Here is a 12130-nt window from a genome sequence, read left to right on the forward strand (position 1 = left end):
ACCATGTGTGGGCCCCACGTGGCCCCTCTCTGACGGTTCTCGGGTGTTCCGGATGCTTCCGGGCAAAATAGGAACCCGGGCGTTGATTTCGTCCAATTCCGAGAATATTTCGTTACTAGGATTTACGAAACCAAAAACAGCGAAAAACGAGAACCGGCACTTCGGCATCTTGTTATTAGGTTAGTTCCAGAAAATGCACGAATATGACATAAAGTATGCATAAAACATGTAGATATCATCAATAATGTGGCATGGAACATAAGAAATTATCGATACGTCGGAGACGTATCAACCATCATCACCTCGACGCTGCCAGCGGCATGGTCGGTGCGCGACCCGCGGGCAACTGCAGACCTTGGTGGATCCGGCGCCACCATCACCAGTGATGGGTACCGGGGCTCCAGCATGGTGCCGAGGTAGACGCGGTGCGAGCCGAACTCGATGATGCGGCCGTTCTTGGGGAAGCGGCCGCCGTTGGAGAAGGAGCCGACGTTGTCGTTGACGAAGTCCAGCGATCCGAGGCGCTGGACGAGGCCAGATACCACACGCTCGCCGGAGACGGTGAGGATACCCGCCCGGATATGAACTCCAGCAAGCGCAGCTGTTGGCCTCACGGTGGGCGCCAACTGTCGTCGTGGTGAATCGACAGATGCCATGGGTAGGCTTAAGATAGGGGCCGGATGTACGCTTGAGGATACGGGAGAGGGGAAGATTTAGGGGAAAAGGGAGATTGAACTCAGGCTTGTATTGCTTTCAAGAACTTGGCCAATGGCCAGAGGTTGAAAACGTACGGCTTACAGGCCAAGTCCTACTCACTAGTGGGAAACTATCTAGATACGACACCCAAATGTTGTTGTTAAGGAGTTGTATTGATTCTTGTGGACTAGTGGAGTTGAGTTTTATTGGTCACAACTCACAAGTCTACATGGAATACTAGACAAGAGAGGATGATCTTATTTGTGTCCATCTCGGTCATGCTATTGCAAATGGAATTCACTGGAGTTTTTTTTAATCATATTAGTGTTGGGAATGTGATCACCATGTCGCTTGACCATTTTGCCATATCTATCAGCTTCTCTAGTTTTGATTTAAACAATTGGTGTCTCTAGTTCAACATAGTTCCATTTCGAGACTACCTGGGATCCTAATTATACGGAGGCGATGAAACATGCATGGGTCAGGGAAGATTCCAATTCGCTCATTCCACTTGCAATAATCTGCGGCGGCTCACGGGTTCTCTTAAAAAGCAGACCCATGATTACTTTGGTGCTGCAAGAAAGAAAATCCTAAAACTAGAATGCAAGTTAATGGGACTTCATAGTTCTTTATCACCAAGTAGCTTTGTTGGTGCTGCAACAACTTCTTGCTGATCTAGATCTGCTAGGTTCTAGGTTAAAACCTGACCTTCGAGATAAACTTGTAACATTTTCTGCTTTGTTGAGGGTTTGATTTATTGAGGACTCCATGGAGTCCTAGGCCTTTTGTGGCTGAATGGAAATATGTAAAATCCTTTTAAATATATGTCAGCAGTAGGAGACTCTCCTGCCATAAGTTTTCAAAAAAAAGTAGCTTTGTGATTCAGATCATGGAGAAGTTCCTTTGTGAATTATTTGAGAGGGAGGAGATCACGAGGCTCAACGTTCCAACTGTTTGTAGTTTTGCGAGGGTGAACGTAATACCTAGGACTCGTAAAGAGCAAACAAAATCGCATGACTTCCCCAAGATAATGGTTTTGTGTATAATTTGTACGGGTATATTGTCCCTATGTGTGGTTTTAGTAATTAATGACAATATCTATGGATTAATATTTTCATTGAGTTTTATTTGAATAAATATTTCATAGGAATTTCTTGAAGACCATGTGTTAGATTCAAGTGTTGGCATGAATAAATATACCATGAAGATAATAAGATACTTTAAGAATTGTAACCACGATCACAAATTTGTAAAGATGGATATCATATGATCAAGAAGATGAAGTTCGTGTGTGGAACTCAAATAAGCCTTTCTCTAGCTTATGTGCATGGAGGATCAAGATCTTGAGAGTTTATTTACAAAAGAAGAATTCAAGTCATGGCTCTATGTCAAAGTAATAATGTATCATGTGGTTATTCATGGTAAACCAAGACTAGGAGCAGGCAATCAAATGGAGAATTCTTTATGTACCTCAAGCTATTGTGTTAGAGCATAAGAAGATACAAGGTTGACCAATACAAAAAGTGAAGATTCAATTTAAGTTGGTCAACACATTCAACATAAAGAATGTACCACGTGATCTCCTGGTATGATTAGCTTTGTCAATTATGCTTTGTGATCTAGCTCATTATATATGTGTGTTTGTGTTGCCTCTATGGGTTAGGCATCTTTCCATGAGCATGCATCCAAAGGGAGTTCCCATAGAGCCTATGAGAGGATGGAATCAAGTGGTGATTGTCATCAAATCCGAGAAGTAAAAGTTCAAAATAAGCATATCGAGAAGATCATACACATGAATCTTGTTGTCCATTTTGTGATAATGGGATTGTGAAGATGTGATTTAATGAAGCTATCCCATATTGGTGTATAGGGAAGCAAATTGTGAGTCTTCACGAAGGAGCAATGATCAAATAGAGCGTTCCAACGTCAATGAAGCATGAAGCATCATCATCAAGATCAAGCAGGATGTGCAAGGCAAATGTATATTCTTGCTAAGTGTTGCTTTTACTGGTCTCGAGGTGTGATTTGAGACACCGGGTTATAGGATATATAGCCGCATCATAAGTTGCAAACGTATCTATAATTTTTGATGCTCCATGCTTGTTTACACCAATTTATATATGTTTTGTTTACATTTCGTTGCACTTTTATACATTTTCCGGAACTAACATATTGACAAGATGCCACAGTGCCAGTTCCTTGTTTTCTACAATTTTGTATTTCAGAAAAGTTGTACGGGAAATATTCTCGGAATTGTATGAAACAAAAGCCGAAGTTCCTATTTTATTGTAACAAAGACGAAATCCAGAGGAGAGACGGAGAAGCGCCACAGGGCGGCCTCACCTGCCCTTGGCGCAGCCCAAGCCCTGGCCGCTCCATGGGGTGGTGTGGGCCCCCTAGGCACCCACCGACCTCGCCCTTCCGCCTATTTATTCATGATTTCGGGAAAAACCTAATTACCCGAGCCTCCATCAACGAAAAGTTCCATTGTGGCCGCCATCACCGACCCTAGCTCGGGAGGGTTCTGAAGCTCTTCCCGGCACCTTGCCGGAGAGGGAGATCATCACCGGAGGCCTCTACATCGCCATGCCCCCCTCCGAAGTGATGCGTGAATGGTTCATCTCTGGACTACGAGTCCATAGCAGTAGCTAGATGGTTGTCTTCTCCAATTTATGCTTCGTGTTTAGATCTTGTGAGCTGCCTATCATGATCAAGATCATCTTTATGTAATGCTACATGTTGTGTTTGTTGGGATTCGATGAATATTGAATACTATGGTATACTTGTCATATGTTATTTCTGATCTTGCATGCTCTGCGTTGCTAGTAGATTCTCTGGCCAAGTAAATGCTTGTAACTCCAAGAGGGAGTATTTATGCTCGATAGTGGGTTCATGCCTCCAGTAATCTGGAAGAGTGACAATAACAATGCTTTGTCTAAGGATACTTCTATTTTTTACTTTACACACATTATTTAATGTGATAATCTGTTGCTTGCAACTTAATACTGGAAGGGGTTCGAATGATAACCGGAAGGTGGATTATTGTGGTGACCCAACATAACACTGCATGGTGTAGTATGAAAGTCGTTGACATAACACCAATGAAACACCGTTCCACTAGTATTACATCCCTCGGAGTGGTACAACAGAAACATATGCGGTTCCAAGGCATGTCTATAGAATTACAACAGCGAGTCTTTACAGAAGATCAACACAGCCTCCTACTTTACCATGAGGTAAAACTGCAAATAAACTCCAGAAGAACAACTCGTAGTCTAACTTATCACGAACTCTATCTATTGAGCTAGTTGGCTCACTACAGAACTATAGATGAACTCTACCTATTTAGGTTCTAGGATTAGGGAAATGATTCCATTCTACTCCTGGTATAGGTTTCCATCATGTAGTGGTTGACTTCGTTGACTCTGCTGGCAGGATCCTGTCTCTTGAAGTACTTGTTGACTCCTCAACCTTTGAGTTGCACTGTAGATCTTCTTTTAATGCCTTCAGATCTAAGCAGGGAATTTAAAGAGGGATGAGTACGAGCGTACTCAACAAGTTCACTATAGGAAAGAGGTGTTTAATGCACTAGCTATAGCCATGGACTAGAAAGTCATAGGAAATGCAAGTTTTTGTAAACATTTCTTCAAAAGGTCGCTTTTATTCTGAAGAACTATGTCCGCCAGCCTTCACCGGGTGTCTAGAACTTCATGGAGTTCCATTTCAGCGGTGTTCGCAGTTCCAAACCCGGAACAGGGAGTGACAAACCACAATTTGATACACTCTGCAGAGGTGTGTTACTTTATCCATAAGAGATCTTATACTTGTTGCACATCCGAGTTGCATGCTCATCCACACTTCCTTGGTATGGGGCCAGGTATAAGTCATAGCCAATCACTGGGCCTTCCCGCAACCCTGCATACCCACCCTTTTGTAAACCACTGGCCTCGATCGACTCTATGAGCAATCCCTAGGCCAGCCCGTTACAATCCATCATAGATACAGCCCGCAGTAGAAGCAAAGGGGCTTCCTTCCTGCCTAAGTATGTACATGCTGGCCACTTGCAGTTGTACCCGTTGGTATGCGAGAGGGAAAAGAACAGCTGACTACTCCGTCCCACTCTAGATCTTATGGTAAACACGTGTATTATGGTGCAAGAATCACTGAACGTCATTTGTTGTTAAGTCCTATGTCCATATAAACCCATTGCAATGGAACCTCCACCGAACTCATTCCATGATTCCATTGCCCACCACATAGTCATATTCATAGTTATGAAAGTAATATTTTGCTTTTGATGCTAGAGTGATAAGTATAGTACTTTGCAAGTAATTTAGTAAAAATACTCAAAGTGGCATGAGCAAGCGATGAACTTGCCTTTCTTGACTGCAAGATTATGCAGTCAAGGGACTTTGATACGGGATAACTCCAAATTCTGAAATAGCATCATCGTCCGATAAGGACAATGTTTAAAAGATTGGCAAATATGCTATAATGCATAAGTATAAGATGCAATCGCTCTAAGCATGAACTAACCCCGATGATTTAGGATTAGTGAGTTGGAATGATTGGTTTAGGGTGTGTTGCACTTTTAGAGTGATTCCACAAACAAGGTGCTTATTAGGGTTTGGTTGTCTTAGTATCATAAACAAGTGGTATAATGCATCATACCAATCATACACACCAAGGAATAGTAGTTGCATAATATGTAAAGAGCAGTTGTCAATTTTAAGTCCTATAGTGCATGGTTGATGATTAATTATTATATACTTCAAAAGAATAACTTTTGAAGAACATGTTAATTAGGAAATAATAAGTATTTCAAGTAGAAACTATTTGCTTCTATGGTTTACTATGGTTATCAATTGAGTTTCTTAATTAAGTAATATATGGATCACAACAAAGTTGGATTGAGTTCCTAGTCATGTATTGGTTGCATGGTTTGATTAAGCATGAGCATATTAAGCAGTTGGTTAAGCATGGTTGCTATAATGGTTGGTTATATCTTACTGGTGATAGATAGCTATGGTCTATAGGTCCTATTAGGCAGGGTTGTTGACTATTCTTTAATTTCTTCAAAAGAATAACTTTTGAAGAACATATTACTTGATTAATAAGAAGTATTTCAATTAATTAAAGCTTATGGTTTCTAGGGTTTTCTCTTGGATTCACCAAGTAAGGAGTGGTTGTTTGCTAAACAAGATGGTTCATAAATATCTAATACTAGTAGGGTTTAGTGGGTATGAGCATGTAAGGTCCAGTACTAGACATGGTTACTATTAGGATGGATCACAATGGTTTGATGCTTACCATGGATGGTTAAGGATGATGACCTTGAGAATAGGAACTAAGGTTTAGGTTTAATTGATCCTATTTAATCATCTAGGTTTATGAATATATGAAATAGAACTTACTAGTGTTAAGGCTTCTATTATCATATGAGAACATGGACATATACTTAGTTACTAATTAGGTACCTATATTGAATGTTAAGGTATTAGGATTACATTTTATGGTTCCTAGGGTTTTAGGTTTCACATTAAATTATGGAACTAGGGTTCCTAATAGAATTAGGGTTTCATACTTGAAATTATGAGGTTAGAATTTTATTTATAATGGACTAGCGTTTCCTATTTGTCATATAGTTCTTAAGTTAATAACTTGATGATAAAGTTGAAGTTATTAATAACTTTGAAACAAAAATAATAATGGACTTAGCATTTTATTACTTTTAGAGGATTAATAATTAAGATAAATATTATTTAGGGTTTAAATCCCTCTGATAAGGATTTAATAAGATAATGATAAAAAGGGAGAAAATGGGGCGTGATGTCTACGGGTGCTTCTATTCTTGTAGACAGTGTTGGGCCTCCAAGAGCAGAGGTTTGTAGAACAGCAGCAAGTTTCCCTTAAGTGGATCACCCAAGGTTTATCGAACTCAGGGAGGAAGAGGTCAAAGATATCCCTCTCAAGCAACCCTGTAATCACAAAGCAAGAAGTCTCTTGTGTCCCCAACACACCAAATACACTTGTCAGATGTATAGGTGCACTAGTTCGGCGAAGAGATAGTGAAATACAAGTAATATGGATGTATATGAGTGGTAATAGCAATCTGAATAAAATATGGCAGCAAGTAAACATGCAGTAGAACAGTAAATAAACGGTGTTTGCAGTATTGGAAACAAAGCCTAGGGGTCATACTTTCACTAGTGGACACTCTCAACATTGATCGCGTAATAAATACTTCTTCTCATATGTGCTACATACACTCTTTTGTTGGATGACAAACACCAGTCGTTGTGTAGGGCTACAAGAGCACCTCAATGCCGGAGTTAACAAGCTCCACAACATTCGACATTCATATTCAAGTAACCTTAGAGCATAATAGATCATTGCAAAATAAACCAAGAACTAACATAGCGCACACCACTGTCCACATTACACTATGAAAGGAGGAATAGATCACATCAATACTATCATAATGACAATTAACTCCACAATCTACAAGAGATCATGATCATAGCCTACGACAAGAACCACACGGTGCACACACTAGTCACCTTTACACCATGCAGGAGGAATAGACTACTTTAATAACATCACATGAGTAGCACATAACTTGTAGCGATACAAAGCTCATCATATGGATCTCAATCATGTAAAGCAGCTCATGAGATCATGGTATTGGAGTACAGAGAGAGAGATTAACCGCATAGCTACGGTAGAGCCCTCAGCCCCAGGGGAGAATTACTCCCTCCTCATCATGGGAACAGCGATGGCGGTGAAGATGGCGGTGGAGAAGGCTTCCGGGGGCAATTCCCCGTCCCGGCGGCGTGCCGGAACAGAGACTTCTGTCCCCCGAATTGGACTTTCGTGATGGCGGCGGCTCTGGATGGTTTTCTCTGTTTCCGTCGAACTGGTACTGCGTTTTTAGGTCGAAAGGGGTTATATAGGCGAAAGGGGAGCCTCGGAGGGGGCCTGGGGCCACCACACCATAGGGCGGCGCGGCCCCCCCTCTGGCTGCGCCAGGGTGTGGTGTGGGGCCCCCAGGGCTTCCCTCTGGCGGCTCTCGGGTGTTCTGGATGGTTCCGGGAAAAATAGGAACCTGGGCGTTGATTTCGTCCGATTCCGAGAATATTTCGTTACTAGGATTTACGAAACCAAAAACAGCGAGAAAACGAAGCGGCACTTCGGCATCTTGTTAATAGGTTAGTTCCGAGAAAATGCACGAATATGACATAAAGTGTGCATAAAACATGTAGATATCATCAATAATGTGGCATGGAACATAAGAAATTATCGATACGTCGGAGACGTATCAGCATCCCCAAGCTTAGTTCTGCTCGTCCCGAGCATGTAAAACGATAACAATGATAATTTCTTAAGTGACATGCCGTCATAAACTTGATCATATTGTAAACATATGTAATGAATGCAGCGATCAAAAACAATGGTAATGACATGAGTAAACAACTGAATCATAAAGCAATGACTTTTCATGAATAGCACTTTCAAGACGAGGCATCGATAAGTCTTGCATAAGAGTTAACTCATAAAGCAATAATTTAAAGTATAGACATTGAAGCAACACAATGGAAGATTAAGTTTCAGCGGTCGCTTCAACTTGTAACATGTATATCTCATGGATAATTGTCAACATAGAGTAATATAACAAATGCAATAAGCAAGTATGTAAGAATCAATGCACAGTTCACACAAGTGTTTGCTTCTTGAGGTGGAGAGAGATAGGTGAACTGACTCAACATAAAAGTAAAAGAAAGGTCCTTCGCGAGAGGGAAGCATTGATTGCTATATTTGTGCTAGAGCTTTGATTTTGAAAACATCAAGAGAGTATAAAAGTAAAGTTTTGAGAGGTGTTTGTTGTTGTCAACGAATGGTAGTGGGTACTCTACCCCCCTTGCCAGACAAACCTTCAAAGAGCGGCTCTCATTTTATTTTATTTTTGGGTGGCACTCCTTCCAACCTTTCTTTCACAAACCATGGCTAACCGAATCCTCGGGTGCCTGCCAACAATCTAATACCATGAAGGAGTGCCTTTTTATTTTAGTTTTATTATGATGACACTCCTCCCCACCTTTGCTTTCTCAAGCCATGGCTAACCGAATCCTTCGGGTGCCGTCCAACAATCACATACCATGGAGGAGTGTCTATTTTTTCTAATTGATTTGGGACTGGGAATCCCATTGCCAGCTCTTTTTGCAAAATTATTGGATAAGCGGATGAAGCCACTAGTCCATTGGTGAAAGTTGCCCAACAAGATTGAAAGATAAACACCACATACTTCCTCATGAGCTATAAAACATTGACACAAATAAGAGGTAATAACTTTTGAATTGTTTAAAGGTAGCACTCAAGCAATTTACTTTGGAATGGCGGAGAAATGCCATGTAGTAGGTAGGTATGGTGGACACAAATGGCATAGTGGTTGGCTCAAGGATTTTGGATGCATGAGAAGTATTCCCTCTCGATACAAGGTTTAGGCTAGCAAGGCTATTTGAAACAAACACAAGGATGAACCGGTGCAGCAAAACTCACATAAAAGACATATTGTAAACATTATAAGACTTTACACCGCCTTCCTTGTTGTTCAAAACTCAATACTAGAAATTATCTAGACCTTAGAGAGACCAATTATGCAAACCAAATTTTAGCAAGTTCTATGTATTTCTTCATTAATAGGTGCAAAGTATATGATGCAAGAGCTTAAACATGAGCACAACAATTGCCAAGTATCACATTATCCAAGACATTTTACCAATTACTACATGTAGCATTTTTTCCAATTCCAACCATATAACAATTTAACGAAGAGGAAACTTCGCCATGAATATTATGAGCTAAGAACACATGTGTTCATACGAACCAGCGGAGCGTGTCTCTCTCCCACACAAGCATTTATTCAAACAAAAACAAAAACAAAAACATACGGACGCTCCAAGTAAAGTACATAAGATGTGACCGAATAAAAATATAGTTTCAAGAGAAGGAACCTGATAATTTGTCGATGAAGAAGGGGATGCCTTGGGCATCCCCAAGCTTAGATGCTTGAGTCTTCTTAAAATATGCAGGGATGAACCACCGGGGGCATCCCCAAGCTTAGAGCTTTCACTCCTCTTGATCATAGTATATCATACTCCTCTCTTGACCCTTGAAAACTTCCTTCACACCAAACTTCAAGCAAACTCATTAGAGGGTTAGTGCATAATCAAAAATTCACATGTTCAGAGGTGACACAATCATTCTTAACACTTCTGGACATTGCACATAACTTCTGAAAGTTAATGGAACAAAGAAACTCATTCAACTTAACAAAAGCGGCAATGCGAAATAAAAGGCAGAATCTGTCAAAAACAGAACAGTCCGTAAAGACGAATTTTAAAATGGCACCAGACTTGCTCAAACGGAAAAACTCAAAACTAATGAAAGTTGCGTACATATCTGAGGATCACGCTCGTAAATTGGCAGATTTTTTAGAATGTTTTACAGAGACTTGTGCCGGAATTCGTGACAGACAGCAATGCTGTTTCTGCGCAGCGATCCCAAATATAACATCAACTTTAACATAGAAACTTTACTTGGCACAAAAACATGATAAGGAGAGGTTGCTACAGTAGTAAGCAACTTCCAAGACACAAATATAAAACAAAGTACTGTAGTAAAAAAAAACACATGGGTTATCTCCCAAGAAGTTCTTTCTTTATAGCCATTAAGATGGGCTCAACAGTTTTAATGATGCACTCGCAAGAAATAGTATTTGAAGCAAAAGAGAGCAGCAAGAGGCAAATTCAAAACACATTTAAGTCTAACATGCTTCCTATGCATAGGAATCTTGTAAATAAACAAGTTCATGAAGAGCAAAGTAACAAGCATAGGAAGATAGAACAAGTGTAGCTTCAAAAATTTCAGCACATAGAGAGGCATTTTAGTAACATGAAAATTTCTACAACCATATTTTCCTCTCTCATAATAACTTTCAGTAGCATCATGAGCAAACTCAACAATATAACTATCACATAAAGCATTCTTATCATGAGTCTCATGCATAAAATAATTACTACTCCCAACATAAGCATAATCAATTTTATTAGTTGTAGTGGGAGCAAATTCAACAAAGTAGCTATCATTATTATTCTCATCATCAAATATAGGAGGCAAAGTATCATCAAAGTAAATTTTCTCCTCAATGCTTGGGGGACTAAAAATATCATGCTCATCAAAGCCAGCTTCCCCAAGCTTAGAATTTTCCATAGCATTAGCAACAATAGTGTCCAAAGCATTCATATTAATATGTTCCATGGGTTTTTTAATTTTCGCATCAAACCATCCATGTCTTAAATCAGGAAATAGAATAAGAAGGTCATTGTTGTCCATTATGCCTAACTAGTATAAACAAGAAACCAAATGTCGCAATTGCGAGTCTAAAGGAAATAGCTTCGAGTACTTACAACGGCGCCGGAGAATAGCTTAGTAGCCGAGATCCGGAGTGTGAGTACCTTTTACCTTTCCTCCCGGCAACGGCGCCGGAAAAGTGCTTGATGTCTACGGGTGCTTCTATTCTTGTAGACAGTGTTGGGCCTCCAAGAGCAGAGGTTTGTAGAACAGCGAGCAAGTTTCCCTTAAGTGGATCACCCAAGGTTTATCGAACTCGAGGAGGAAGAGGTCAAAGATATCCCTCTCAAGCAACCCCGTAATCACAAAGCAAGAAGTCTCTTGTGTCCCCAACACACCAAATACACTTGTCGGATGTATAGGTGCACTAGTTCGGCGAAGAGATAGTGAAATACAAGTAATATGGATGTATATGAGTGGTAATAGCAATCTGAATAAAATATGGCAGCAAGTAAACATGCGGTAGAACAGGTAAATAAACGGTGTTTGCGGTATTGGAAACAAAGCCTAGGGATCATACTTTCACTAGTGGACACTCTCAACATTGATCGCGTAATAAATACTTCTTCTCATATGTGCTACATACACTCTTTTGTTGGATGACAAACACCAGTCGTTGTGTAGGGCTACAAGAGCACCTCAATGCCGGAGTTAACAAGCTCCACAACATTCGACATTCATATTCAAGTAACCTTAGAGCATAATAGATCATTGCAAAATAAACCAAGAACTAACATAGCGCACACACTGTCCACATTACACTATGAAAGGAGGAATAGGTCACATCAATACTATCATAATGACAATTAACTCCACAATCTACAAGAGATCATGATCATAGCCTACGACAAGAACCACACGGTGCACACACTAGTCACCTTTACACCATGCGGGAGGAATAGACTACTTTAATAACATCACATGAGTAGCACATAACTAGTAGCGATACAAAGCTCATCATATGGATCTCAATCATGTAAAGCAGCTCATGAGATCATGGTATTGGAGTACGGAGAGAGATTAA

This window comes from Lolium rigidum, chromosome 6, assembly GCF_022539505.1.
Source record: "Lolium rigidum isolate FL_2022 chromosome 6, APGP_CSIRO_Lrig_0.1, whole genome shotgun sequence".
NCBI lineage: Eukaryota > Viridiplantae > Streptophyta > Magnoliopsida > Poales > Poaceae > Lolium > Lolium rigidum.